Raw genomic sequence first — 6,974 nt, forward strand, 5'->3', positions numbered from 1 at the left:
CTCCCAAAGGCGTGGGATTACAGGCTGAGCCACCAAGCCCGGCTAATTTTTTGATTTATTGTAGAGACAAGGTCTTGTCAAGTTGCTCAGGTTGGTCTCAAATGCAATCCTCTCTCCTCGGCCTCCCAAAGTGCTGGGATTACAGGCATGAGCCACCGTGCCCGGCTATGAGCCATTATTAACGCAGGTAAAGAAACAGCAGCTCAGAGAGGTCACATGCCCAGGTTCACTCAGCTTCAGTGCTAAAACTCTGGCTCTGGACTGGACTGCAGATCATAATCACCAGCCTCTCCTTTAGCTGGCTCAACACTCTGGGCCTCAAGGCTACTTAGCTGTCACCTGTTTTTCCTACAACGTAGTTCCCCTATTTCCCGTGTGACTTTAAGCAGTTTATGTAACCTCTCTGAACCCTTGAATTCTTGTTCCCTCACTAGTAAAATGGGTGACTCTCTACCCAGAGTGAGGATCAAATGAGATAACAAGACCCTAGGTTAGAGGTTTCTCTCCCTTCTCTTCTTCTCCTTCAATCCCACCCTGGGATGCCACACACCGAGTATCCAGGTATGGTCATTGGTCATTGTAGACTCTGTGCCTATGGGAGTCAGCTCAGTGAGATCAGTGACAGATGCCAGCCTCAGTCACTGCATCCAGCCTGCCTTGCCCTGACATGCCTGCTGTGTTTTGTGTGCCCAACGGCCTCTCCCCTGACTCAGTCAGCCTACCCTGGGCTCTGGGTTCTTGGCACACAGCTATTCGTGGCTCAGCACTTCAGATCTCAGGGCTATTCAGTTCTCATCAAGACCACTGAGACCCAGGTGAGCTCAGGGCTCCCTTGGTCTTTCTGCCAAGTCCAGTGCCCATGAGTATCCCAGGGCCCTCTGGGGAAGGGCTTTAAGCATTCTGTTTCCACTCCAAGTCTCCAGACACCTATTTGAGCTCCTGGCCTCTGCCAGGCCCCGGGTGATAGTTGGGGCTGCAGAAGAAATAGATCAAGGCATATTCTTGACCTCCTTAGCTGCAGAAGAAGCTGACATAGTGTGTTCTGAGAGGACAGAGAAAGATACCCACAGAGCCTGCTCGGAGGAGGGCACCCTGGAGGGTACCTTTAAGGAAGAGAGCAAATCAGACATGTAAAAACAAGCAAGGGCCTACACTTTGGGGGGCCTAGCAGTGGTTCACTCTGGCTGGTTCTTTCAGGAGGCCAGGGGTGGCAGGGGGTGAGGCTGGGGCGTGGCACAGCCCAGCCCTTGGCGGGTCCTGAAAGCTGGCAGAGGATCTTGGCTTCTTCCTGAAAACGCTGGGGAGTCACGGAAGGGTTTTAAGTAAGGAGATTCATGGTCAGATTTGCATAACAGGAAGCTCACTCTGGCTGCTGCATGGACAGGTGGTGGATGAAGACAGCAAGCCCAGGCCACAGAGCCCCGGGAGGAGATATTTACTGGGTACTCCCTCAGTGCAAGGGACAGTGGTTAGAAGTGCAGCCATAGGCCACTTCCAGCTGTGTGTACTTGGGTGGATGGCTTAACTTCTCTGCGCCTTAGTTTTCTTATCTGTAAAATGAGGGTACCACTCATGCCTACTCAACATAGGGCTGTGTAAGGACTGAGATGGAATACCAGTGATGTAGTCGGCTCAGTGCCAGGAGCACGGAGAGCATTATGGATACTGTAGCTATTATTATTACTAGCAATAATTCTGAAAGGGGGTTTAGCTGTTAATTTCTTCATGTGGTGCACGGGTAGATATTCTTAGCAGTGTCCTGCAGATGAGGAAATTGAATATTGAAGCTGTCAAATACTTATTAAGGAGATGAGCCCGGGCTGGGTGGACTTCTGGTCCCTGTTTTTTCTACAGCCTGTGGAGGGGCAAGGGAAAATGGGAGGCAGGAGTTGGGGGGGGGTATGGGTAGAGGCTTGAGGCTTAGTCCTGAGCTCCTTATAGGTGTTGTGTCCTCTGGGCACTATGGGCCAATTCTCCCCTGCTTGCGAAAGCCGGCAGTCAGGCTCAGGGTCTTAGGCCTCTGCTAAGGCATATTCTTGAGCTCCTTAGCTGCCTAGCCCTGCCTGTCCTTCAGGACCCCAGCTCTAGTGGTATCCCTTACCGCCCCCACCCACTCCTGAAGCTGGGATCAAGAGCCCAACGGGTGAATGTGGGTGTGTTCTGTGTGACCAGGCAGAGAGGCCTTCTCCTGTGGACCCACTCATATTCCCAACACCCACCCCCACCAGCAGCTGCTTCCACAGGAGATCGCAACATTCCTTCCCTCCTCAGATGAGGTGCTACCTCCTGATGGGGGTGGCCAACGCCCTGACACGGGCTAGGAGTTGGAAGAAGGCCTGCTCCCAGCCCCGGCTGCCAGGCGCCCAGGCAGGGTCCTACCTCCTGGGATTGCTACATCGTCTGGCGCCTGACTCGAGGCAGCAGAGTGCCATGGTGAAGAGCCAGCCCCCCCTCCACCCCAGCTCCCAAACCTCCTCCCCGTGTGGCCTTGACCCCTCTGATCCTCAGCTTCCTCCTCTGTAAAATGGGGACACTTATAGTCCCTTTTAAAAGCTTGTTGTGAGTTTAAAAAGAGTCGACGCATGCAAAGCCCTGGCATGGAGCCTGGCACAAAACAGCTGCTTCCTAAGTGCTATTAAAATAGCTTCTGATGCCCCTCCCCCATATCTGCTCACCGTTTTCTACCTCTCTTTGTTTTCACCCCATCCCCACCTTACAGAGGAGAAAGCTCAGCATCAGAGAAGACGAAGGGCTTACCCGGGGTCACACAGCACTGCCTGACTCCATACTTCAGTTTACATGTTGTCCCTCCCATGACTAGCCATAGTCGCCAGGAAGGGCTTCTCCCCCAACAATGGGTCTGCAGAGACAAGTCCGTACAGAGGGGCTCTGGGCTGGGCTCTGGGGGCATAAGAACCTGGGAAAGTCTCTGCTTCAGCCCCCATTCCCCTCCCACTCCCCGCAGCCTTGCTCAGCACGTCCCTGCTGCAGAAGCCCCCAGAGATGTGGGTGGTTTGTGCTTTAAAAGTTCCCTGGACATCTGTAAGGAAATCCCACAACGAGAAGAAAGTTTACTTGAGATTCTTCTGAAGAGAGATGAGTAAATCAGGTTAGAACCGGGAGAGGGTATTAAAGCTGTGAAATGTTCTAGCAACTGAACAGGCTCAAATTGTGTCATCTGGAGGTTGAGTCTGCCCTCTTCTCTTTGTGTTTCTTTTTTTTTTTTTTTTTTGAGTTGGAGTCGCACTCCATCACGCAGGCTGGATTGCAGTGGCACACCCATGGTTACCCCAGCGGCAACTTGCTAGGCTCCAGCAATCCTTCCACCTGAGCCTTCCAAGTGGCCGGAACTACAGGCGTGAGCTACCACGCCTGGCTAATTTTTGATTTATTGTAGAGTTGAGATCTCACCAAGCTGCCCGGGCTGGTCTCAAACCCATGGGTTCAGGCAATCCACTCCCCTCAGTCTCCCACAGTGCTGGGATTATAGGCTGAGTCACTGAGCTTGGCCCCTGCCCTCTTCTCTTACCACTAGAGCAGCCTCATTGTGAGACAGTTTCCCCAGGTTCCTGCAGGCAAAGACCTCCCCTAGAGCACACTACCAGCCAGACGCCTCCTCTGATGCCCATGGGCAACTCAAACTCAATCAAGCCGAGACCAGATCCCATAAACCTGTGTCCACCTAACCTCTTGCTCAACCTGGATCTCTGAAACTCCTTCCCCTGGGCAACCTGTCAGTTCTCCTGTTCTTCTCCTAAATATCTCCTACTTCTGTCCCCTGCTCTCCAATCCATGGCCACAGCCCTAGTTCAGAACACATTAACTGCTGACTGGATAACACAGCAGCTTCCTCTCTGTTGTCTTAATCTTTCCAATCTTCCTCTTTGGTAATTTGTTACTCTCTTGCTCCACAAGCCTCTATAGCTCCCTAATGCCTTCATATGTTCTCAACTGGGGGCCATGCCTCAGAATTACCTGGGGTGCACCTAAAAAATGCAGATGCCTAGGCCCTGCTCCAACCCTGTGATTCCAACTCTATCTGACTCCCCAGGTCTTTTGGATATCCACTAAAGTCTTCAGGAGTCTCCAAACTCCTCAGGCTCTCTCTGTCTAGGAAATTTGAGCAGCCTCAACCTGACTCTGACGGGCCTCCGTGTTCGAGTCGTGCAGTGGGGAAGGAGCACTGCATCCTCGGGATGTTGGTATGAGGCCTGTGTCAAACTCTGCATGTAAGTGCTGGGCACAGGGCTTGGCACATGGGGCTTTGTCTTGCATGCCCCAGGCAAAGGGAGTGTTGGGACAAGACCCTCCCTACAGAGAGACCTGGTGGGGCTTGGCCTGGCCTGGCCTTCTTGGTGTGCAGAGGGAGGATGCCCTTGCTATGTAGCCCTTGCCTGCTGAGGAGCCTGTTTCTAATTACACCCACAGGCGGAAACTCCCGGAGCGGAGGCAAAGCAACACCTAAGCCCCTGGGACCTCCCTGGCCTGGAACATCTGGACCAGCCCAGGATACCACCGCCTGCCTGCTCTAGTCCCGGCTGTCCCCTTGGCCCGGCTCCCACATGCTTCAGCCCTTCCTCCGTTCCTCCAGACCCTGGTCAGCAGGTGACTGAAGATCCCCTTCCCGTCCCTTGATGCATTTAGAAAGTGAGGCACCAGCACCCTTTTACAGGTGGGGAAACTGAGGTAGAGATGGAATTCTCAGCCACATTCCAAGAACACACAGCAAAAAGCAGATTCCCAGAGTCTCTGGTGTCATGCCTTGGTGTCACGTGGTTACCTGTCTGTCCATCCCAACCTCTTAGGAGCAGCCCATCAGAAATCCCAGGGAAGCTGTGAGGTTCCTCTCCTACCCGCAATCTGGAGAAAGCACTTCCTTAGATGGAAACTAAAAATCCAGTTTAGGAGAGGTCTTGTTATAAACACGAAATGAAAACACGTTGAGCAAAGGCAAAGAGCTGGCAGAGGAGACCAACAGAGTCCTTGGTGTGAGCTGCCCCATACCCATGAAAGTATTGGGCCAGAGGGAAACTGGACCTCCCAGGGACAGAAAGCGGTAGGAGGGGTCAACTTAACCCTTTAGGGTCCTAGATCAAATTCAGTCCCAGGCTGGCCCTCCTAAAGGCTCATCCTCCACCCCAGGGAAAATAAGCCTGGCTTGGAGAGGAAGGAGGGATTGTTATGGGGGAGGGAGCGGGTGATAATGAAAACAGCTCTCTCTGCAGAGCCAGCAGGAGTCTGGCTGAGCTAAGGAATGCAGAGTAAATTCACCCATCACTTGATTTTTATTTTTCCCAGCTGGCTGAAGTGGTGTTGGGTGGGAGGTGTCTGGGGGAGGATTGTGCTGAGTCCCCCAGCTGCTCCATCCTCCAAACTCTGGGTTGTGCCTCCCCACCTCACCAGCCCCAGCTGGTCCTGGGACAACTAAATGCAACCCCCTACAACTCCCCCCACCACCTAGCAAGTGTTTGGCTGACTCACTACATAAACAGGGTGTTGGGTTTTCTTTGCTTTGCTTTTTCTTTGCTTTGTTTTGAATGCAAGCCCTCCCCCATAAGCTCTACAGCCCTCTGCACACTTAGAGGATGCCCAAGACCAAATATTCCTTCCAAGTCAGAGATCCCAGAAGTGACAAAGTGCTGATCAAGTTATCTGGAATTTTCTGCTCACTTGTTCTCCTACCTGAGCCAGATCAGGGAATTCTAGAGGGCCCCATATGGGAGGAAGTTTGGGGGAAATGTTGTTTTTCAGATGAGGGAACTGAAGCCCAGAGACAGGTAAGATCTGTCCACGATCACACAGCAAAAGAAGAGCCGAAGAAAGTCATAACCTAGGTTTTTTGATTTATAACCCAGCTGCATTTCTGTACACCCCAGTTTCCCCATCTGTAAAATGGAAACTACTCATTCTTTCCTTATCTCTGGAGCACATGGTCTGGATTGCACGTGGCTGCTTTCATGGCCCAAGCTGAATTTTCAGGCTGAGGGTCTGCCAGTGCCCACTGCTCATATACTTAACCGTGTGGTAAGTGGCTTTTGTCCTTTATCTGTCACAGGCAGGACACTCACCTCATACCAGGGAAGAGGCTGGTGAGACATGGAGAGAAGTCCCTCTTTTGCCCTTAAGCTCTGTAAGCAGGGCCTCTTGTTCTCCTGCTACTTACTCTTCTCCAGGCCCTTGCTCATAGGGTCATTTCCAGAACACCCTAAGTGTTCTGGTGCTGAGTATTTTACAGGCATGATCTCACTGAATCTGGAGATCATCAACTTCGGGGAGTGGGTACTAGGAGTCTTCTGCTATCTGCAGGTGAATAAATGGAGCTTCAGAGAGGTAAAGGCACCGGCTGAGAAGTGGATGTGGCATTTGAACCCAGGTCTGCTTGTCGGTCTGATACCAGAGCAGATCCTCTTAGCCACAGCAGAGAACAACTCAGGTCGCTTCTGGGTGCCTAGTCCTCCAGAGGGTGCACCCGATCCCTGGCAAGGGCATTAGAGGCTAGACAAGTGGCCAGCCCACCTGAGTTCATGCGGGGGAGTTGGGGAACTCTTGAGTCTCCCCAGGACTGCCCAAAAGTCTTGGCCCAAGGCCTGACGCAAGCCTGGGAATCGCTGGGTGGCAGCTGCCCAGGGGCTTGCCGGGTGCTGTGACCCTCCCATGAGCACTCTGAGCCAGCCCAGCACTGCTGGGGATCCCTCCCCTGGTCCCGGGTTTCAGTGCGGGCCTCCTCCGCGAGTCGGACAGGGTCCCAGCACCCCTCCTTCAGGCTCCGGGTCCCAAGCACCCCTATCATCTCCGGGGCTTCTTCCCCAACGCGCTCCTCTCCTCTCCGGCCCCTGCGGCTTCGGTGCTAAGTTCAGGTTCGGTCTTCCCTCTTCTGGGTCCTTGGCTCCGGGCTCCGGGCCCCCTCCTCGGCCCGCACCCCCAGCCACAGCGCCCCCTCGCGCCTGGCTCCCCGCGGGGCCGCACCGGGTCGG

This window comes from Carlito syrichta, unplaced genomic scaffold (assembly GCF_000164805.1).
Source record: "Carlito syrichta isolate Samal-C Ts95f unplaced genomic scaffold, Tarsius_syrichta-2.0.1 Scaffold301887, whole genome shotgun sequence".
NCBI lineage: Eukaryota > Metazoa > Chordata > Mammalia > Primates > Tarsiidae > Carlito > Carlito syrichta.